Source organism: Tursiops truncatus, chromosome 18 (assembly GCF_011762595.2).
Source record: "Tursiops truncatus isolate mTurTru1 chromosome 18, mTurTru1.mat.Y, whole genome shotgun sequence".
In the NCBI taxonomy this organism is placed as follows: domain Eukaryota; kingdom Metazoa; phylum Chordata; class Mammalia; order Artiodactyla; family Delphinidae; genus Tursiops; species Tursiops truncatus.
This window is the reverse complement of record NC_047051.1, coordinates 10,036,942-10,059,827: the sequence shown is the minus strand read 5'-3', so window position 1 is coordinate 10,059,827 and position 22,886 is coordinate 10,036,942. Positions and strand designations below refer to the sequence as shown.

At 39.3% G+C, this 22,886-nt stretch overlaps 1 long non-coding RNA gene across 1 annotated transcript in view; it reads right to left on the bottom strand.

The window, feature by feature from the left end:
* LOC141277022 (uncharacterized) overlaps positions 1 to 22,186 on the bottom strand; it is a 45,949-nt gene extending 23,763 nt beyond the window's left edge. Inside the window, exons 1-3 of the long non-coding RNA XR_012327581.1 lie at positions 22,009 to 22,186; positions 19,247 to 19,423; positions 17,293 to 17,375 (exon numbers count right to left, since the gene is read on the bottom strand). This is a non-coding gene — a long non-coding RNA (uncharacterized lncRNA). The remainder of the gene's footprint in view (positions 1 to 17,292; positions 17,376 to 19,246; positions 19,424 to 22,008) is intronic.
* Between the last annotated feature and the right edge of the window lie 700 nt (positions 22,187 to 22,886).

Sequence of the window (22,886 nt, the reverse complement as noted above, 5' to 3'; positions counted from 1 at the left end):
GAGGAGAGGGCAGCCACAGGGGTGCGGAGGGCAAAGCGGAGACATTCCCGCACAGAGGATCGGTGCCGACCGGCACTCACCAGCACTCACTAGGCCGAGAGGCTTGTCTGCTCACCCGCCGGGGCGGGCGGGGGCTGGGAGCTGAGGCTCGGGCTTCAGAGGTCAGATCCCAGGGAGAAGACTGGGGTTGGCTGTGTGGACACAGCCTGAAGGGGGCTAGTGCTCCCCAGCTAGCCGGGAAGGAATCCAGGAAAAAGTCTGGAGCTGCCAAAGAGGCAAGAGACTTTTTCTTGCCTTTTGTTTCCTGGTGCGCAAGGCGAGGGTATTCAGAGCGCCGCTTAAAGGAGCTCCAGAGACGGGCACGAGCCACGGCTATCAGCGTGGGCCCCAGACGGGCATGAGACGCTAAGGCTGCTGCTGCTGCTGTAGCCACCAAGAATCATGTGTGCAAGCACAGGTCACTATCCGCACCTCCCTTCCCAGGAGCCTGTGCAACCCGCCACTGCCAGGGTCCTGTGACCCAGGGATAACTTCCCTGGGAAAACGCACAGCACGTCTCGAGCTGGTGCAACGTCACGCTGGCCTCTGCCGCCGCAGGCTCGCCCTGCACCCGTACCCGGCCCTCCCCCCCGCCCTGAGTGAGCCAGAGCCCCAGATTCAGCTTCTCCTTTAACCCCGTCCTGTCTGAGCGAAGAACAGATACGCTCAGGTGACCTACACGCAGAGGTGGGACCAAATCCAAAGCTGAATCCCAGGAGCTGTGCAAATAAAGAAGAGAAAGGGAAATCTCTCCCAGCAGCCTCAGGAGCAGCGGATTAAATCTCCACAATCAGATTGATGTACCCTGCAACTATGGAATACCTGAATAGACAATGAATCATCCCAAATTGAGGAGGTGGACGATATATATATATTTTTCCCTTTTTCTCTTTTTCTGAGTGTGTATGTGTATGTTTCTGTGTGTGATTTTGTCGGTATAGCTTTGCTTTTACCTTTTGTCCTAGGGTTCTGTCTGTCCAGTTTTGTTTGTTGTTTATTTTTAGTATAGTTTTTGGCACTTGTTATCATTGGTGGGTTTGTTTTTTGTTTGGGTTGCTCTCTTCTTTTTTTCCTTCTTTCTTTTTTTTAATTACTTTCAAAACATTTTTTAAATTATTTAAATAACTTTATTTTATTTTATCTTCTCCCTTTCTTTTTTTTTCTCCCTTTTTATTCTGAGCCGTGTGGATGAAAGCCTCTTGGTGCTCCAGCCAGGTGTCAGGGCTGTGCCTCCCAGGTGGGAGAGCCAAGTTCAGGACACTGGTCCACAAGAGACCTCCCAGCCCCATGTAATATCAAATGGTGAAAATCTCCCAGAGATCTCCATCTCAACACCAAGACCCAGCTCCACTCAACGACCAGCAAGCTATAGTGCTGGACACCCTATGCCAAACAACTAGCAAGACAGGAATACAACCCCATCCATTAGCCAAGAGGCTGCCTAAAATCATAATAAATCCACAGACACCCCAAAACACACCATCAGAAGTGGACCTACCCACCAGAAAGACAAGATCCAGCCTCATCCACCAGAACACAGGCAGTAGTCCCCTCCACCAGGAAGCCTACACAACCCACTGAACAAACCTTAGCCACTGGGGACAGACACCAAAAACAACAGGAACTACGAACTTGCAGCCTGCAAGAAGGAGACCCCAAACACAGTAAGTTAAGCAAAATGAAAAGACAGAAAAACACACAGCAGATGAAGGAGCAAGGCAAAAACCCATGAGAACTAACAAATGAAGAGGAAATAGGCAGTCTACCTGAAAAAGAATTCAGAATAATGATACTAAAGATGATCCAAAATCTTGGAAATAGAATGGAGAAAATATGAGAACCATTAAACAAGGACCTAGAAGAACTAAAGAGCAAACACTGATGAGCAACACAATAAATGAAATTAAAAATTCTCTAGAAAGGATCAATAGCAGAATAACTGAGGCAGAAGAAAGGATAAGTGACCTGGAAGATAAAATAGTGGAAATAACTACTGCAGAGCAGCATAAAGAAAAAAGAATGAAAAGAATTGAGGACAGTCTCAGAGACCCTGGGACAACATTCAACGCACCAACATTTGAATTATAGGGGTCCCAGAAGAAGAAGAGAAAAAGAAAGGGACTGAGAAAATATTTGAAGAGATTGTAGTTGAAAACTTCCCTAATATGGGAAAGGAAAGAGTTAATCAAGTCCAGGAAGCACAGAGAGTCCCATACAGGATAAATCCAAGGAGAAACAGGCCAAGACACATATTAATCAAACTATCAAAAATTAACTACAGGGGTGGGATAGGGAGGGTGGGAGGGAGGGAGACGCAAGAGGGAAGAGATATGGGAACATATGTATATGTATAACTGATTCACTTTGTTATAAAGCAGAAACTAACACACCATTGTAAAGCAATTATACCCCAATAAAGATGTTAAAAAAAATTAACTACAAACAAAAAATATTAAAAGCAGCAAGGGAAAAACAACAAATAACACACAAGGGAATCCCTATAAGGTTAACAGCTGATCTTTCAGCAGAAACTCTGCAAACCAGAGGGAGTGGCAGGACATATTTAAAGTGATGAAGGAGAAAAACCTACAACTAAGTTTACTCTACCCAGCAAGGATCTCATTCAGATTTGACAGAGAAATTAAAACCTTTACAGACAAGCAAAAGCTGAGAGAGTTCAGCACCACCAAACCAGCTTTACAAGCAATCCTAAAGGAACTTCTCTAGGCAGGAAACACAAGAGAAGGTAAAGACCTACAATAACAAACCCAAAACAATTAAGAAAATGGGAATAGGAACATACAAATAGATAATTACCTTAAATGTAAATGGATTAAATGCTCCAACCAAAAGACATAGACTGGCTGAATGGATACAAAAACAAGACCCGTATGTATGCTGTCTACAAGAGACCCACCTCAGACCTAGGGACAGATACAGACTGAAAGTTAGGGGATGGAAAAAGATATTCCATGCAAATGGAAATCAAAAGAAAGCTGGAGTAGCAATTCTCATATCAGACAAAATAGACTTTAAAATAAAAACTACTACAAGACACAAAGAAGGACACTAAATAATGATCAAGGGACCAATCCAAGAACAAGATATAACAATTGTAAATATTTATACACCCAACATAGGAGCACCTCAATACATAAGGCAAATACTAACAGCCATAAAAGGGGAAATGGACAGTAACACAATCATAGGAGGAGACTTTAACACTCCACTTTCACCAATGGACCAATCATCCAAAATGAAAATAAATAAGGAAACACAAGCTTTAAATGATACATTAAACAAGATGGACTTAATTAATCTTTATAGGACATTCCATCCGAAAAAAACAGAATACACATTCTTCCCAAGTGCTTATGGATCATTTTCCAGGTTGGATCATATCTTGGGTCACAAATCAAGCCTTGGTAAATTTAAGAAAATTGAAATTGTATCAAGTATCTTTTCCGACCACAACGCTATGAGACTAGATATCAATTACAGGAAAAGATCTGTAAAAAATACAAACACATGGAGGCTAAACAATACACTACTTAGTAACGAAATGATCCCTGAAGAAATCAAAGAGGAAATCAAAAAATACCTAGAAACAAATTAAAATGGAGACACGACAACCCAAAATCTATGTGATGAAGCAAAAGCAGTTCTAAGAGGGAAGTATACAGCAATACAATCCTACCTTATGAAACAGGTAACATCTCAAATAAAGAACCTTATCTTGCACCTAAAGCAATTAGAGAAAGAAGAACAAAAAAACCCCAAAGTTAGCAGAAGGAAAGAAATCATAAAGATCAGATCAGAAATAAATGAAAAAGAAATGAAGGAAACGATAGCAAAGATCAATAAAACTAAAAGATGGTTCTTTGAAAAGATAAACAAAATTGATAAATCATTAGCCAGACACATCAAGAAAAAAAGGGAGAAGACTCAAATCAATACAATTAGAAATGAAAAAGGAGAAGTAACAACTGACACTGCAGAAATACAAAGGATCATGAGAGATTACTACAAGCAACTATATGCCAATAAAATGGACAACCTGGAAGAAATGGACAAATTCTTAGAAATGCACAACTTTCTGAGACTGAAGCAGGAAGAAGTAGAAAATATGAACAGACCACAATCACAAGCACTGAAATTGAAACTGTGATTAAAAATCTTCCAACAAACAAAAGCCCAGGACCAGATGGCTTCACAGGCAAATTCTATCAAACATTTAGAGAAGAGATAACACCTATCCTTCTCAAACTATTCCAAAATACAGCAGACGGAGGAACACTGCCAAACTCATTCTACGAGGCCACCATCACCCTGATACCAAAAGCAGACAAAGATGTCACAAAGAAAGAAAACTACAGGCCAATATCACTGATGAACATAGATGCAAAAATCCTCAACAAAATACTAGCAAACATAATCCAACACCACATTAAAATGATCATAACCATAATCAAGTGGGGTTTATCCCAGGAATGCAAGGATTCTTCAATATACTCAAATCAGTCAATGTGATAAACCATATTAACAAACTGAAGGAGAAAAACCATATGATCGTCTCAATAGATGCAGAGAAAGCTTTTGACAAAATTCAACACCGATTTATGATAAAAACCCTCCAGAAAGTAAGCATAGAGGGAACTTTACTCAACATAATAAAGGCCATATATGACAAACCCACAACCAAGATCATCCTCAATGGTGAAAATCTGAAACCATTTCCTCTAAGATCAGGAACAAGATAAGATTGCCCACTCTCACCATTTTTATTCAACATAGTTTTGGAAGTTTTAGCCACAGCAATCAGAGAAGAAAAAGAAATAAAAGGAATCCAAATTGGAAAAGAAGAAGTAAAGATGTCACTGTTTGCAGATGACATGATACTATACATAGAGAATCCAAAAGATGCTAAGAGAAAACTACTAGAGCTAATCAATGAATTTAGTAAAGTAGCAGGATACAAAATTAATGCACAGAAATCTCTGGCATTCCTATACACTAATGATAAAAAAACTGAAAGTGAACTCAAGAAAACACTCCCATTTACCACTGCAACAAAAAGAATAAAACATCTAGGAATAAACCTACCTAAGGAGACAAAAGACCTGTATATGCAGAAAATTATAAGACACTGATGAAAGAAATTAAAGATAATACAAATAGATGGGGAAATATACCATGTTCTGGGATTGGATGAATCAACATTGTGAAAATGACTATACTACCAAAGCAATCTACAGATTCAATGCAATCCCTATCAAACTACCACTGGTATTTTTCACAGAACTACAACAAAAAGATTCACAATTTGTATGGAAACACAAAAGACTCCGAATAGCCAAAGCAATCTTGAGGACGAAAAATGGAGCTGGAGGAATCAGGCTCCCTGACTTCAGACTCTACTACAAAGCTACAGTAATGAAGACAGTGTGGTACTGGCACAAAAACAGAAAGACAGATCAATGGAACAGGATAGAAAGCCGAGAGATAAACCCACACATGTATGGTCACCTTATCTTTGATAAAGGAGGCAGGAATGTACAGTGGAGAAAGGACAGCCTCTTCAATAAGTGGTGCTGGGAAAACTGGACAGGTACATGTAAAAGTATGAGATTAGATCACTCCCTAACACCATACACAAAAATAAGCTCAAAATGGATTAAAGACCTAAATGTAAGGCCAGACACTATCAAACTCTTAGAGGAAAACATAGGCAGAACACTCTATGACATAAATCACAGCAAGATCCTTTTTGACCCACCTCCTAGAGAAATGGAAATAAAAACAAAAATAAACAAATGGGACCTAATGAAACTTCAAAGCTTTTGCACATCAAAGGAAACCATAAACAAGACCAAAAGACAACCCTGAGAATGGGAGAAAATACTTGCAAATGAAGCAACTGACATAGGATTAACCTCCAAAATTTACAAGCAGCTCATTCAGCTCCATATCAAAAAAACAAACAACCTAATCAAAAAATGGGAAGAACACCTAAATAGACATTTCTCCAAAGATATACAGATTGCCAACAAACACATGAAAGAATGCTCAACATCATTAATCATTAGAGAAATGCAAATCAAAACACAATGAGGTATCATCTCACACCAGTCAGAATGGCCATCATCAAAAAATCTACAAACAATAAACACTGGAGAGGGTGTGGAGAAAAGGGAACCCTCTTGCACTGCTGGTGGGAACGTAAATTGATACAGCCACTATGGAAAACAGTATGCAGGTTCCTTAAAAAACTAAAAATAGAACTACCATATGACCCAGCAATCCCACTACTGGGCATATACCCTGAGAAAACCATAATTCAAAAAGAGTCATGTACCACAATGTTCACTGCAGCTCTATTTACAATAGCCAGGACATGGAGTAAACCTAAGTGTCCATCAACAGATGAACTGATAAAAAAGATGTGGCACATATATAGAATGGAATATTACTCAGCCAGAAAAACAAATGAAACTGAGTTATTTGTAGTGAGGTGGATGGACCTAGAGTCTGTCATACAGAGTGAAGTAAGTCAGAAAGAGAAAAACAAATACCATATGCTAACACATATATATGGAATCTTAAAAAAAAAAAATTCATGAAGAACCTAGGGGCAAGATGGGAATAAAGACACAGACCTACTAGAGAATGGACTTGAGGATATGGGGAGGGGGAAGGGTAAGCTGGGACGAAGTGAGAGAGTGGCATGGACATATATACAGTACCAAACATAAAATAGATAGCTAGTGGGAAGCATCCACATAGCACAGGGAGGTCAGCTCAGTGTTTGTGACCACCTAGAGGGGTGGGATAGGGAGGGTGGGAGGGAGGAAGGCACAAGAGGGAAGAGATATGGGGATATATGTATACATATGGCTGATTCACTTTGTTATAAAGCAGCAACTAACACACCATTGTAAAGCAATTATACTCCAATAAAGATGTTTAAAAAAAAAGCTTGCAAACAACAAAAAGAAAAATAAAATAGATATATATCAAGATATAGAATGTTAAAAAAATATAAATATATAATGCATAGCTATAAGTATTATATATTTATGTTTATTTTTAACCTTTTTATACTTGTGTCTCATTTTTAGAATGTTTTGATATATGTGTATGTGTATATATGAATCAGTGGGAAACATACTGATTTATACAAAATCATTGAGAAAAGCAGTTTATGTAGAAAGCCCGCAGAAAATATATGAACACATCTAATTATAAAGGATGGGAGCTACAAATGGAAAACTTTGCATGAAGACATTGAAGCTACAAAAATAACTGTTCAATATATTTCACTGCAATTACACTTCACAACATATTAATTCTCTGTCCCTAAGGGATTCCATTTTGCATAGAACCTAAATAAACGGCCTGAAAAAATTTTGCTGAGATTGAGATCGGATTTAATTACCAGACCTAATTCTTCAGTAATGGAAATCAGCCAAAGAACTGGGGGAAAATGCTGACTGAATGGAGACACGAGAGACCTAGCTAACTGGAAGGGAACAACATTTTTGATTAATTGAAAGGACAAGCACTTCATCTTAAAATGTCCAAAGGTTAGATGTGTAGAACTAAATAAATCAATAACACTGTTTGATAGCACTTTTCCAGTAACCCTGTGGAGTACCTTTTCATATTATAACACATAAAATAGCAAGAGGCATATTCTTGCAGGCACTTTTCTACACCTAAAGTAAAAGTTAGTGTTTTATACAGCCTCCAGAATAGGCATTTCTACTACTCATAAAAACAATTTCTTACCTTTTCTGGGTTACTTTTACTGTAAAGGTCACCAGCTGTAACTGGTTGCAGTACTTTTGTGTGGCACAGTTGGAGCTGGCAAGAGACTTAAGTGAAAAATCATTTTTGGAGCTTCGAAGGGGAGTTGTGTTTGTCCTTACAGAATGAATTGCATCCACAGCAAAGAACTGCAGTGATTCTACATGTTATTTCAAACATGAAATGTCATAATTCTTCCCTTTGTAAAGCCATCCTGCAATCAGCAACAATTAGCATGCTGGTTAAAAAAGAGATCACTTTACTGATATTATTAATTCAATGCCACATTAAAATTAAGCTTATTATCACTACTCAAACAAATCTTGAAATTAACAGACAGCCATTAACTGCTATATTTCACTTATGGGGCAACATGTTATTTTTTCTAAATTTTTACTTATTTATTTTCTATACAGCAGGTTCTTATTAGTTATCTGTTTTATACATATTAGTGTATATATGTCAATTCCAGTCTCCCAATTCATCCCACCACCACCCCCTCCAACACCCCCACTTCCCCCCCCACCTGGTGTCCATACGTTTGTTCTCCACATCTGTGTCTCTATTTCTGCCTTGCATACTGGTTCATCTGTACCATTTTTCTAGATTCCACATATATGCATTAATATACGATATTTGTTTTCCTCTTTCTGACTTACTTCACTCTGTATGACAGTCGCTAGGTCCATCCACATCTCTACAAATGACCCAATTTCGTTCCTTTTTATGGCTCAGCAATATTCCCTTGTATATATGTACCACATCTTCTTTATCCATTTATCTGTCGATGGGCATTTAGGTTGCTTCCATGACCTGGTTATTGCAAATAGTGCTGCAGTGAACACTGTGGGTGCATGTGTCTTTTTTGAATTATGGTTTTCTCTGGGTATATGCCCAGTAGTGGGATTGCTGTGTCATATGGTAATTCTACTTTTAGTTTTTTAAGGAACCTCCATACTGTTTTCCCTAGAGGCTGTATCAATTTACATTCCCACCAACAGTGTAAAAGGGTTCCCTTTTCTCCACACCCTCTCCAGCATTTATTGTTTGTAGATTTTTTGATGATGCCCATTCTAACCTGTGTGAGATGATACCTCATTGTACTTTCATTTGCATTTTTCTAATAATTAGTGATGTTGAGCAGCTTTTCATGTGCCTCATGGCCATCTGTATGTCTTCTTTGGAGAAATGTCTGTTTAGGTCTTCTGCCCATTTTTGGACTGGGTTGTTTGTTTTTTTGATATTGAGCTACATGAGCTGTTTATATATTTTGGAGATTAATCCTTTGTGAGTTGATTCATTTGCAAATATTTTTCTCCCATTCTGAGGGTTGTCTTTTCATCTTCTTTATGGTTTCCTTTGATGTGCAAAAGCTTTGAAGTTTCATTAGGTCCCATTTGTTTATTTTTGTTTTTATTTCCATTTCTCTAGGAGGTGGGTCAAAAAAGATCTTGCTGTGATTTATGTCAAAGAGTATTCTTCTTATGTTTTCCTCTAAGAGTTTTATAGTGTCCGATCTTACATTTAGGTCTTTAATCAAATTGGAGTTTATTTTTGTGTATGGTGTTAGGGAGTGCTCTAATTTCATTCTTTTATATGCAGCTGTCCAGTTTTCCCAGCACCACTTATTGAAGAGACTGTCTTTTCTCCATTGTATATCCTTGCCTCCTTTGTCATAGATTAGTTGACCATAGATGTGTGGGTTTATTTCTGGGCTTTCTATTCTGCTCCATTGATCTATATTTCTGTTTTTGTGCCAGTATCATATTGTCTTGATTACTGTAGCTTTGTAGTATAGTGTGAAGTCAGGGGGTCTGACTCCTCCAGCTCTGTTTTTTCCCCTCAAGATTGCTTTGGCTATTCGGGATCTTTGGTGTCTCCATACAAATTTTAAGATTTTTTGTTCTACTTCTATAAAAAATGCCATTGGTAATTTGATAGGGATTGCACTGAATCTGTAGATTGCTTTGGGTAGTATAGTCATTTTCACAATGTTGATTCATCCAATCCCAGAACATGGTATATCTCTCCATCTGTTTGTGTCATCTTTGATTTCTTTCATCAGTGTCTTATAGTCTTCTGAGTACAGGTCTTTTACCTCCTTAGGTAGGCTTATTCCTAGATATTTTATTCTTTTTGTTGCAGTGGTGAATGGGATTATTTCCTTAATTTCTCTTTCTGATCTATACATTGTTAATGTATAGGAATGCAAGAAATTTCTGTGCATTAATTCTGTATCCTGCAACTTTACTGAGTTCACTGATTAGATCTAGCAGTTTTCTGGTGGCATCTTTAGGATTCGTCATGTCATCTGCAAACAATGACAGTTTTACTTCTTCTTTTCCAATTAGTATTCCTTGTATTTCCTTTTCTTCTCTGATTGCTGTGGTTAGGACTTCCAAAACTATGTTGAATAACAGTGGCAAGAGTGGACATCCTTGTCTTGCTCCTGATCTTATAGGAAATGCTTTCAGTTTTTCACCCTTGAGAATGATGTTTGCTGTGGGTTTTCATATATGGCCTTTATTATGTTGAGGTAGGTTCCCTCTGTGCCCACTTTCTGGAGAGTTTTTATCATAAATAGGTGTTGAATTTTGTCAAAAGCTTTCCCTGCAACTACTGAGATGATCATATGGTTTTTATTCTTCAGTTTGTTAATATGGTGTATCACATTGATTGATTTGCATGTATTGAAGAATCTTTGCATCCCTGGGATACGTCCCACTTGATCATAGTGTATGATCCTTTTAATGTGTTGTTGGATTCTGTTTGCTAGTATTTTGTTGAGGATTTTTGCATCTGTATTCATCAGTGATATTGATCTGTAATTTTTTTTTTTGTAGTACCTCTGTCTGGTTTTGGTATCAGGGTGATGGTGGCTTCGTAGAATGAACTTGGGAGTGTTCCTTCCTCTGCAACTTTTTGGAGGAGGTTGAGGCGTTTTTCTTGTTTCTTGAGGTAGGATTGTATTGCTATAAACTTCCCTCTTAGAACTGCTTTTGCTGTATCCCATAGGTTTCAGATCATCGTGTTTTCATTGTCATTTGTCTCTAGGTATCTTTTTCTTTCCTCTTTTATTTCTTCTGTGATCTCTTGGTTATTTAGTAAAGTATTGTTTAGCCTCCATGTGTTTGTATTTTTTACATTTTTTCCCTGTAATTAATTTCTAATCTCATTGTGTTGTGGTCAGAAAAGATACTTGATATGATTTCAATTTTCTTAAATTTACTGAGGCTTGATTTGTGACCCAAGATGTGATCTATCCTGGAGAATGTTCTGTGTGCACTTGAGAAGAAAGTGTAATCTGCTGTTTTCGGATGGAATGTCCTATAAATATCAATTAAATCTATCTGGTCTATTGTGTCATTTAAAACTTGTGTTTCCTTATTAATTTTCTGTCTGGATGATCTGTCCATTGGTGTAAGTGAGGTGTTAAAGTCCCCCACTATTATTGTGTTACTCTCAATTTCCTTTTTTAAAACTGTTAGCATTTGCCTTAGTATACAGGTGCTCCTATGGTGGGTGCATATATATGTATAATTGTTATATCATTTTCTTGGATTGACTCCTTGACTCCTGATCATTATGTAGTGTCCTTCCTTGTTTCTTCTAACATTCTTTATTTTAAAGTCTATTTTATCTGATATGAGTATTGCTACTACAGTTTTCTTTTGATTTCCATTTGCATGGAATATATTTTTCTATCCCCTCACTTTCAGTCTGTATGTGTCCCTAGGTCTGAAATGGGTCTTTTGTAGACAACATGTATACAGGCTGGCTGAACATATATTCAGCCAGCCTGTGTCTTTTGATTGCAGCATTTAATCCATTCACATTTAAGGTAATTATCGATATGTATGCTCCTATTACCATTTTCTTAATCGTTTTGGGTTTCTTTTTGTAGGTCCTTTTCTTCTCCTGTGTTTCCCACTTAATGATGTTCCTTTAACATTTGTTGTAGAGCTGGTTTTGTGCAGCTTAATTCTTTTAGCTTTTGCTTGTTTGTAATTCTTTTGATTTCTCTGGCAAATCTGAATGAGATCCTTGCCAGGTAGAGTAATCTTGGTTGTAGGTTCTTCCCTTTAATCACTTTAAGTATATGGTGCCACTCCCTTCTGGCTTGTAGAGTTTCTGCTGAGAAATCAGCTGTTAACCTTATGGGAGTTCCCTTATATATTGTCTTTTTTCCCTTGTTGCTTTTAATAATTTGTCTTTAATTTTTGTCAGTTTGATTACTATGTATCTCAGAGTGTTTCTCCTTGGGTTTATCCTTCCTGGGACTCTCTGTGCTTCCTGGACTTCGGTGGCTATTTCCTTTCCCATGTTAGGGAAGTTTTCGACTATAATCTCTTCAAATATTTTCTCAGGTCCTTTCTCTCTCTTTTCCTTCTGGGACCCCTATAATGAGAATGTTGGTGCATTTAATGTTGTCCCAGAGGTCTCTTAGGCTGTCCTCATTTCTTTTCATTCTTTTTTCTGTTCTGCAGCAGTGATTTCCACCATTCTGTCTTCCAGGTCACTTATCTGTTCTTCTGCCTCAGTTATTCTCTTATTGATTCCTTCTAGTGTAGTTTGCATTTCAGTTATTGTATTGTTCATTTCTGTTTGTTTGTTCTTTAATTCTTCTAGGTCTTTGTTAAACACTTCTTGCATCTTCTCATCTTTGCCTCCATTCTCTTTCCGAGGTCCTGGATCATCTTCACTATCATTATTCTGAATTCTGTTTCTGGAAGTTTGCCTATCTCCACTTCATTTATTTGATTTTCTGGGGTTTTATCTTGTTCCTTCATCTGGTACACAGTTCTCTGCCTTTTCATTTTGTCTTTCTTTCTGTGAATGTGGTTTTCATTCCACAGGCTGCAAAACTGTAGTTCTTCTTGCTTCTGAAGTCTGCCCTCTGGTAGATGAGGCTATCTAAGGGGCTTCCTGATGGGAGGGACTGGTGGTGGGTAGAGCTGGCTGTTGCTCTCGTGGGCAAAGCTCAGTAAAACTAATCTGCTTGTCTCCTGATGGGTGGGGCTCAGTTCCCTCATGTTGGTTGTTTGGCCTGAGGTGACCCAGTACTGGAGCCTACAGGCTCTTTGGTGGGGCTAATGGCAGACTCTGGGAGGGCTCATGCCAAGAAGTACTGCCCAGAACTTCTGCTGTCAGTGTCCCTGTCCCCGTGGTGAGCCACAGCCACCCCTCGCCTCTGCAGGAGACCCTCCAACACTAGCAGGTAGGTCTGGTTCAGTCTCCTGTGGGGTCACTGTTCCTTCCCCCTGAGTCCTGATGTGCACACTACTTTGTGTGTGCCCTCCAAGATTGGAGTCTCTGTTTCCCCCAGTCCTGTCAAAGTCGTGCAATCAAATTGTGCTAGCTTTCAAAGTCTGATTCTCTGGGAATTCCTCCTCCCGTTGCTGGACCCCCAGGTTGGGAAGCCTGACGTGGGGCTCAGAACCTTCACTCCAGTGGGTGGACTTCTGTTGTATAATTGTTTTCCAGTTTGTGAGTCACCCACCCAGCTGTTATGGGATTTGATTTTATTGTGATTGCGCCCCTCCTACCGTCTCATTGCAGCTCCTCCTTTTTCTTTGGACGTGGGGTTTCTTTTTTGGTGAGTTCCAGTGTCTCCCTTTCGATGACTGTTCAGCAGTTAGTTGTGATTCCAGTGCTCTCACAAGAGGGAGTGAGCACACGTCCTTCTACTCTGCCATCTTGAACCAATCTCGGCAACATGTTTTTAAATATTATATGATTTGTTTGAATATGTTTCTTAAATAATGAGAGAGAAAAGAAGAGTTTCGGCTACTTTAACAAGTCACTGCAGGGCTTGCTTATTTTATGAAAATGAAATATCACTAAGCAGGAGGAGGTTGTTTTTTGTTTTAATTTTTATTTTTAAAAGTTATTTATTTCTGGCTACACTGGGTCTTCATTGCTGCCCACAGGCTTTCCCTAGTTATGGCAAGTGGAGGCTACTCCTCGTTGTGGTGCACGGGCTTCTCATTGTGGTGGCTTCTTTTCTTGTGGAGCACGGGCTCTAGGTACACGGGCTCAGTAGTTGTGGCTCGTGGGCTCTAGTGTGCAGGCTCAGTAGTTGTGGTGTACAGGCTTAGTTGCTCTGTGGCACATGGGATCTTCCCAGACCAGGGCTCGAACCTGTGTCTCCTGCATTGGCAGGCAGATTCTTAACCACTGCACCACCAGGGGTCTCCCAGGAGGAGGTTATTTAAAGGCCCATAAAATTGTTGTTGCCAAAGTAACCTCCCCCTGACTTTAGGAAAATCTTGACGGGGAATCATGCCACAGACAGAAACAACACATCTCGTTTTTCTTTCTTCTCTCCTTGCTTTAGCCTAGAGGGAAAGAACAAGGAGTTTCTCTATCCTCAGAGCTGCCTGGACCACATATGGAGTCAAGTGTCACTTTAAGAAGCTGAGTGATAAGGATACGCACATCTAGAGACAAGCAACCAGCAGAACAAGGACTCTGAAGACCAAGTCACAGGACGAAAATGTGCAGCACCTGGAAATGTCTAGTTTGGAGAGGGGGACAGTTAAGGAGAAATACAATACCTAATTCAAATATTTTGAGGTCTATAATGTAGAATACATCTTAAAATGTGTTTGTGTGGTAGCAGACAGCAAAATCTGTCTGCATTTGAGCAAGTGTCTGATGGCAGCCCCCACCCCAACTGCAAGCAGTCATGCACTTCCGTCCTCCTCCTCCACATTGTTGTTCCCCTGATTTTCTTGTGGGGAACCTGGCTACTTCAGCTTTCCCCACTGGCTCTTTTCCCTCATCCAAAAAATATATGTACAGATAGAGTACAAAAATATATCTAAAGACAGATATAGTCTTATTTAGCCCTCGTTATATAAGGGATGCTGTTTGCCTGGCCTGTCTATAGGAAATTTTATTATTTATATCAAACTGTAAATACATACATGTATATTTATATATATATAATATATAATGTTGTGATTATAAACATAATTCACATTCCTTAGAGGGAAATATTAGAAAATGTAAAAAATAGGAATTATGCATAGTCCTACTACCCAAAATTATGCTACAATTATGCTTCTTTTCCTCATGACTATGCTCTCCGAGTATTTTTATAATGTTGTGATCTTTGTACACACTTTTATATACCCATCTCTTCACTCGTTAATACATAAAGATTTTTGTGTTATTAAAAATACTTCTAAATATTCAATGATTTTATAGTTTTCCATTATAACATTATTTTACTATTCTATTATTTTGGAGCATTAGAGTGATTATCAATTGTCCTTATTATATATTGGGTTAATTTGTTATTAACCCATCTATTTTTTTTCCTCAAAATTCTTATTTTGCTCCATGACCCTCTCCTTTAGGCATGTAGGCTTTGTCTCAGGGAAAGGATGAGAGGGCAGATGAAAATAGTTCATCCTCAGCTTCCGAGTTTTAAAGCAGACTTTTGAAACTTGCAGCAAAGACAAAGCAAAAAGTTATTTTATTTAAAGTCATTTTTGAGTCTCAAAAGTCTGACTTCTAGGGCTTCCCTGGTGGCGCAGTGGTTGAGAGTCCGCCTGCCGATGCAGGGGACACAGGTTCGTGCCCCAGTCTGGGAAGATCCCACATGCCGCAGAGCGGCTGGGCCCGTGAGCCATGGTCACTGAGCCTGCGCGTCCGGAGCCTGTGCTCCGCAACGGGAGAGGCCACAACAGTGAGAGGCCCGCGTACCGCAAAAAAAAAAAAAAAAAAAAAGTCTGACTTCTGAGTATCAAAATCATGATGTATTTGTGGCATTTCATTTATGTCATGAACAATAAACTTGAAAGCATGTGAAATTAGCCAAAGTAGTTTGGAAGGGATTACAATTTATAAGGAAGAGAGAAGTGTTAGAAGATATGAGAGGAAAGCCATAGAGTTAGATGGTGTAGGTCTCTGAAAAGAGAGTCTGCCCTCTAACCATCATCAACCAGGGCCAAAACTCTTGGGAGGGGGTGAGGGGCAAAGAATTCCAGATAGATTTGGGGATCTGAGCATAGAGGAGACCAGTGCCCCACTTCCACTAGAGACTACACAAGAGGTAAGCCTTAAAGGGGTCCCTGTATCACCATGGCAAGGTGACAGTGGGTAGAGATGGTGGCATGAGGAGTCTATATGAAGGCACCTGAGAAAGCTCCACAGAGCACAATTTTGCCTGTGCCTCCCAGAGAGACAAGGAGGGGTGTGTCACTAAAAGAGAGCATGCACACTCATCACATCCCAGTGGCTGAAGGCAGCACAGTCACTGGAGACCAATGGGAACCCCAATGCCTCAGCAGACACCACACTGGGACAGTCACAGACCCCAGGAAACAGGTAGAATGACACATTTGCCAGGTGCCAGCCTAGGCAGAGAACGTCCCAAGTGTAGTGTCTTCTCCATGCCTTGAGGTAATGGAACTTCCCCCCAATTGAGAGGCAGTCTCAGAGGAGGAATCCTGAACTGACTGGGGGGAAAAATAAGCCTCTGAATTGACTAAGAAAGCCATAATTTGACTGAGTCTACCATGAATTGGCTGAGATTAAATCTCCAAGGGGAATGAGGAGCTCAATGTCAATGTTGAGTTGGAGAAAAATGATTACATTTTTGCACACCCAAATTTGTCACCACTGCATAATTAATACCATACTAAATAGTTTCATAGCAATGATAACTTTCAATGATAATACCCTTTCAACTGGGTCCCGTCATTTAATCTTTGCCCATTTATCCCTTCAACAAATATACTGAGCACCTATATTTTCTAGGCATTGTACTAGACAGCTAGAGCAGAGAACAAAACAGATGTAGCTGCTCACTGTCTTCACTGACTTCCAACTAGGAAGACTGACAATGAAGAAGTTATTACAACAAATTACTATGGCCACTATGACAAGGGAGGAGTCCTAACCTACCCTTCTAGGCAAAACAACAGTGACACAGAACCCCCACAGAATTAGCAGAAGTAAAGAAGGGAAAAGTATCCCAGAGAAAGAAAACAGCATACCCAAAGTGCCAGGAGTCACATAGAGAAGGATGACATGGCCACCCATTGCTGAGCATGCATTCAGCACTTGAGGATACATATCGTGTGTGTTATAAATGGAGTTTCAAATTCAGGGGGTTACGATGCCATAGTTTAAAGAAAAAGGTAGGACTAAGAACTAGAACCAGAAAAATAAATTCTGTGAGTAATACTTTCTCAATATTTGATAGCTTACCATTTCTATTTCCACTTAAATAGGTAAAGAGATACCTCATTTTTCTATGACTGGAACAGAGACAGCTAACTGCTTACCCCAATATTCATTTTCCACTTTTTCTCTGATTTAAAAAAAAAAAAAGTATTTTACTCAGTGCCATCATATGCCTAGCTTTTCTCCAACTTCAGAGGTGACCAACAGAAATAAATCCCAGACATTGAGAAGTAAAAATGTAGGAGGTACCTCTAGGAAATCTTCTTTAAAGTTTCCTTTGTCCTGCTGCCATTCTAGAATATGACCATGATGTCTGCATCTCCAGCTGCCATCTTGAAATATAAGGACAAAGTTCATACTCTAGGGCTTGTAGTATGAAGAGTGGGAAGTATATCCTGATTACCAATAATTCTGTAGAGCCATAAGACTAGCCCACCAAATTGCTTTCACATGAGAGAAATAAACTGTCATGTTTAACCCACTGTTATTTTCTTTTCTGTTTATGCAGCCAAACCTAATCCTAATACAATGTTGTAAAGAGTTGACTTAGGATAGCTGAGAAGTAAATGTTCTAAATCTACAGCAAGGCCCAAGACACAAATCAGATAACTGTAAAGCTAAAAAGAAATCTAGAAGTCATTTGGTCTGTTTCGTAAACTTGACCATATCACTCTCTGGGGTACAGCTGTTCAAAAGTTCCTCCTCATTGACAAGATAATGTCGAAGTTTAAGTTTCTTGAATGGTCATGATCCAGTCCTTTCTACCTCTCCATCCTGATTTCCTATCAAAGAAATTATGTTCAGGAATTATCAACTATTTTTAGTATCCTGATACAACATGTACTTCATAAGCCCATGTGTTTATTATGTCCTGTTCTTACTGTTAAAAATATACTTCCCCTGCTTGGCCATTTTGCTCAAAAATGTACTTCTCCATGAAAGATGCCTACCTCCAAACCACCAGACAGACTGATTGCTTCTTCCTTTGTGTGATCTTTACGATATACATATTTTTTCTAATATTATACTTAGGCTTGTACATAAGTAGTCACCATCTAATGTGATATTGTTTATTTCTGTATTCCTAGTGCCCAGCCAATAATATATAGTCGTAGGTGCTGAATATTTGTTGAATTAACTTGCATTTCAGATTAGGAAATTAAGGACTCTGAAAGAGTAATCAACTTAGGTATTAACAGAGCACCAAAGTTTACATCAGGAGTCAAAAGAGAAAAGATGAAGCCAAAATATCATTTTTATATCTGATAGAGGTCAAGTTGGAAGACCTGGCTTATACTGATATCTTGGGACTCGCTAATAATGAAGTCCAGAATTGGGCAGACTTACCCAACTAGGCACAGAAGCACTGGACCAGGGCAGGACTCCCCATGTGGAATAATGGAGGAGAATTCATGGTCACTTTCAAGAGGAGAAAGACAAGAGCTGAGCTGAGCATGCCCTGTTATTCCTCCAAAATGGACTCATAGGCTAAGAATCTCCTCAGAGGCAGGGTGATTGATGGGGCAGAGGGAAGCCCAGACCTACAACTAATTGAGCTCCTTTCACATGACCAAAGCATCAGAAGTGGGAAAGAGGACCATTCCCCAGATTTTGATGCTCTTAACTCATTGGGCTTAAGCATGAAGCTGTGGATGCAAATAATCAATTAAAAAATCTATAATAAGAAGAGAGTTTTATTCAAGCCAAACTGAGGACTACAGACCAGGAAACAACTCTCAAGGGACTGCTCTGAAGAGGTAGGGGAAGAGCCAATATATATATGAATTTTTTGGCTGGGAAATACATGTAGTCTAGCATATATCTTGGTAAAAAATTACTGCTAATCACGAAAAACAGATATCTCAAGTTAATGATTTTAGTGTTTTTCTATGTATAGGAAGATGCAAGAATCTGGAGTCACTGAAATTCTTCCTTAGATATGCACCTTAACTATCTAGGACCCCCGATATATCTGAAGGACAGAATGCTTCATCCTGTTTTGTTTTTTTGCATCCTGAATTCCCCTTAGGGCACACTGTCAGTGGGGCAACTGCAGTGGGTTGTGATTTAACTCTTTGTATAACTGGATGATGAGTGACACTCTTTTCTTTAATGGTTAAAGCAGATGTACAATGTATGTTTGACAGGCCATAAGAAAGTTCAAGCCAAATCATGTTATAAGCCCAGAATGACTTCCCCATACCTCAGTATGTGAAAATTTCTTCCATCAAAGCCTATGGTCAGCAAGAGTTGTAGCTGTCTGCCTTGGGAGACCTTTCAGGAGGCCACCTTCATAAGATCACAAGCTACACGTCTCTGCTCTTTTGAGTTTCCTCCTGGGTCTAGTGGCAGGCAGCTTAAAAGTCGTCCCCACAAGAATCTGCAATGTGTCAGATGAATACATTCAATATATCAACTTTGAATCCACTCCATACCAAAAGCTGAAAATGTATCCCCTATTCTATTTTCTGTCCCGAATTATGTCCACATATGCTGTCCAATACAGCATGACAAAGGTTCTGCAGAGATTAAATGCTATCTTGAAGATACTTTGATAATAAAACGCCTATAAAGAGATGCTTCTACTTTGAACACGATTTCCTTTCTATTATTAAATTTCATGAAATAAATTAAAGTCCAAAGACTAAATTCTTTTACAAGTTGAAATTCAAAAACATTGAAATCCAAGGGAACTAAAGTCTGAAATCAAATTCTTGTGTGTTAAAGTTCAATGTGCAAAGTTCAATTACAAAACAAAAACCATTTGCTGATTTGTTATTCTCCCGAGGCTCAACAAGAGGGATTTTTCTGCCTTGGTAGAGTGGGGTCTCTTCAGCAACTACAACAGATCCTCTCTGGAATGGATTTGGAGTTTCTGAAGCCCCAGAAGTCATAGTAATTCAATACTTAGTCCCTCAGGAGCCTCACTTCTAAAGAACCCTAAGAGTTAACAGGACACAGAGAACTATCTCAAGGTTTTTCCAGATCCATCTAGTTTAGAAAGCCATTCTCCTGCCCTTAGATCAATTACAAAATTACATTCCCAGAACCAGGGCTACCAAGAGCCTAAGAGAAATCTGATGATGTCTGGCAAAAAAGGAAAATATTCTTGGATTCAACGTAGTAGGAAGTCTGTCATTCAAGACCAATTGTCTGGATTGCTTACTTAAGCCAAAGGAAAATTCTCCGAACAAGAAGTTATTTTGAGACTACACTTGCATTTAGCACTTTCATTTACATTTCTTTACATTTACATTTTTGTGAGAAAAAAAAATATCTATGCTTCCTGCATCCTCACAGTGTCACTTGAGGCATTTCTGCCTCCTTGCACATTTAGATAACTGTAATGGGGTCAGCTCCAATCACAGGAACTCAAGTACCTTTCTTCCCCATCCAGCACCTCTTAATTCCATTTTCCTATTAAACCTTGGGCCCCTAATGCCATGTAGTGACATAAGTGCACCACCTCTCAGAAAGAGGCTTTTTTGGTCCTGTGCCACAGTGGCTGCCTCACTGCCTCTGGCTCCGGGATTGCTTGGGCAGTGAAACTCACCCCCTAGAGAAGAGTTTCCATTCATTCCCAATTTGTTTTGGCTGAAGACCCACCCTGAACAGATTCCTACACTAAGTGAGTTTGATGCATCTGAAGCTTGTGTCCCTGGGGAAAAGTTTTAAATGTCCCAGCGTCTGAGTAGCTTTTTTTGTTCAACTACATCTTTTTTCTGAAGTACTGAAACATACCACTGGTACTGAATTTCCCTCTGTTATTTCCCCACTCCTTTCAAGAAGGCTATTTGAGCTTAACAATTTAATCTACTTCTTAAAGTGGCCACTTTCCTTCTCTAATCCGTGTGGGAGCTAATGCTACTTGTTGAAACTTAGCGCCTCCCTTCCATTTATTTCATCTTTGCTTTCTGGTTGTTATTTTTATAACTTCTCTGGATTCTTCATCATCATCATCATCATAGAGAATAAATCAACAAGTTCTGGATTCGTTGTTCAAATTTTGTCTACCTTACTCTTGATGAGATGAATAATCCCCGCCTAGAAATATTCTTCCATCAGACATTTAATCAAAGCCTGGACTTGTTCTCTGATTCTCACATCTAGATTTCATCACATCTTCTCTCAACTTTCTTTTAGGATCCTCATTTCATAAATGTATTGACCAAGGTCAGTAAGTTCCCTCAGGGCAAAGGTAATGCCTGTTTCAACTGCAATGATGTGTCATATGGAAACTCAGCTGAAAAATGCTTTGAATATTTCACATGAATTTCCTTCTCAATCCTGCCCCAATTTTTTATAACCACTTGGTACAGCTGTCCCACTCTTTAAGGAAGTGGTTCTCCAACTGCTCTGAGTGGGGACCCATGGCTTTCAGAAGTCATCATCCTCGGTGACTTGGCCTTTCTTGAAGGAATCAGATCTGCTATCTGCTAGATTTGTTTGGATCCCAGTCATCATTGCTGATCTAATAACAAAAATGTCTTTCCTTCTTTTAGAGCAGTTGGAATCTGGGTACTGCTTTTTCCCCCTTTTATATTGGTCTAAAACATCATCTTTAAGATGCCCTTTTCTTCTTTACTCTTCCTTAACATAAATGAATAAATTTTTAAAATCTCTTCCTCCAGCTTAATTGGCCTGTGTTCCTTTATTTTTTTAATCTTTCATTGCTTCTGAGTTTGACAGTAAAACTGAAGTACATCTTTCAAACCACTACAGTTTCTTCTTGTTTTCCTAAGCAAATGAATTTATTACTAGAGGCAAACAGTTCCAGGCACTGAGCATTTTTGTTTCCTTCTACCTCTGGGTTTGTAATAATGTCATTTAGTTGAATTTCTATCTTAAGGGGATGGCATTATTTAATAAGGGCTCACATCTCTTATTTGTTCATTAAGTCTAACACAAGAACAAGGGTGAAGCCACAATTTGGGTGTCAGATATCAAGCCAGAGTTATAACTTACAATGTTAACATAGAGCCGATCTGAGATTCTATGATAGGACAGTGACTCTTGAAAGTCAGAGGAAATGCCACATGGAATCAAGGTTAGTCAGTCCCTCCAGAGTGCCCTCCTTGATCCTGAAAGAGGAATAGAACCTAGTATTTCCAATCTCGATTACCTAGATTACCTAGGCTTGGTACTAACCATATAAAGTTAGAACATCTCTAGTGCTCTGTTCACATGCAGAATTCAGCTGCCTTGCAGTTGAAAAGTGGCAAATATTCTTCTGACAACCGATGCGTAAAACAGTTGTAAAACTCTTCTCTGCAATGGAATCTTTGTCTCAACAAGGAAAAGCAAGGCCTGTGCAGTAAACTAAAGCAATCTACCTGAAGCCCCCAACACAGCCAGAGGGTTGTGTCTTATTTTCTCACATAAATTGCATAAGTCATATGTTACAGTCACCTGCTAAGCTCAAAATACCTCATGACAGCTAAAATTTCTTTCTCAGGCGACAGAAATTCAAAGTCAAGTACAAAAGTGTAAAAACACATTTGGTCTAAAATAAGCCTCTATAAACCAGCAAGGTTTCTCCTCCAAACTAAAGTCCAAGACCCACGGTGTGGGCCCCGGATGCACAAAAAGCTTCTGACCAAATTGTCCCCCTCGAATTTTTCGTTTATTTTTCTTTCTCAATGTTGCTGGTGAATAAACAAAACTTGGGAATCTGAGAGCCCCTCCCCAATAAAAAGCACCTTTAATATACACTAGGCTTATAAACAAGTTGAGAAGTACAACAAAACAGAAAACTAGGAGGTCAAAATAATGCAGGCTGCAGGATATGGTTTGTTGGGGGGGCAGGGGCGGGGGTGCAGTGCTAGAGGTGGATAGGCCTCCCT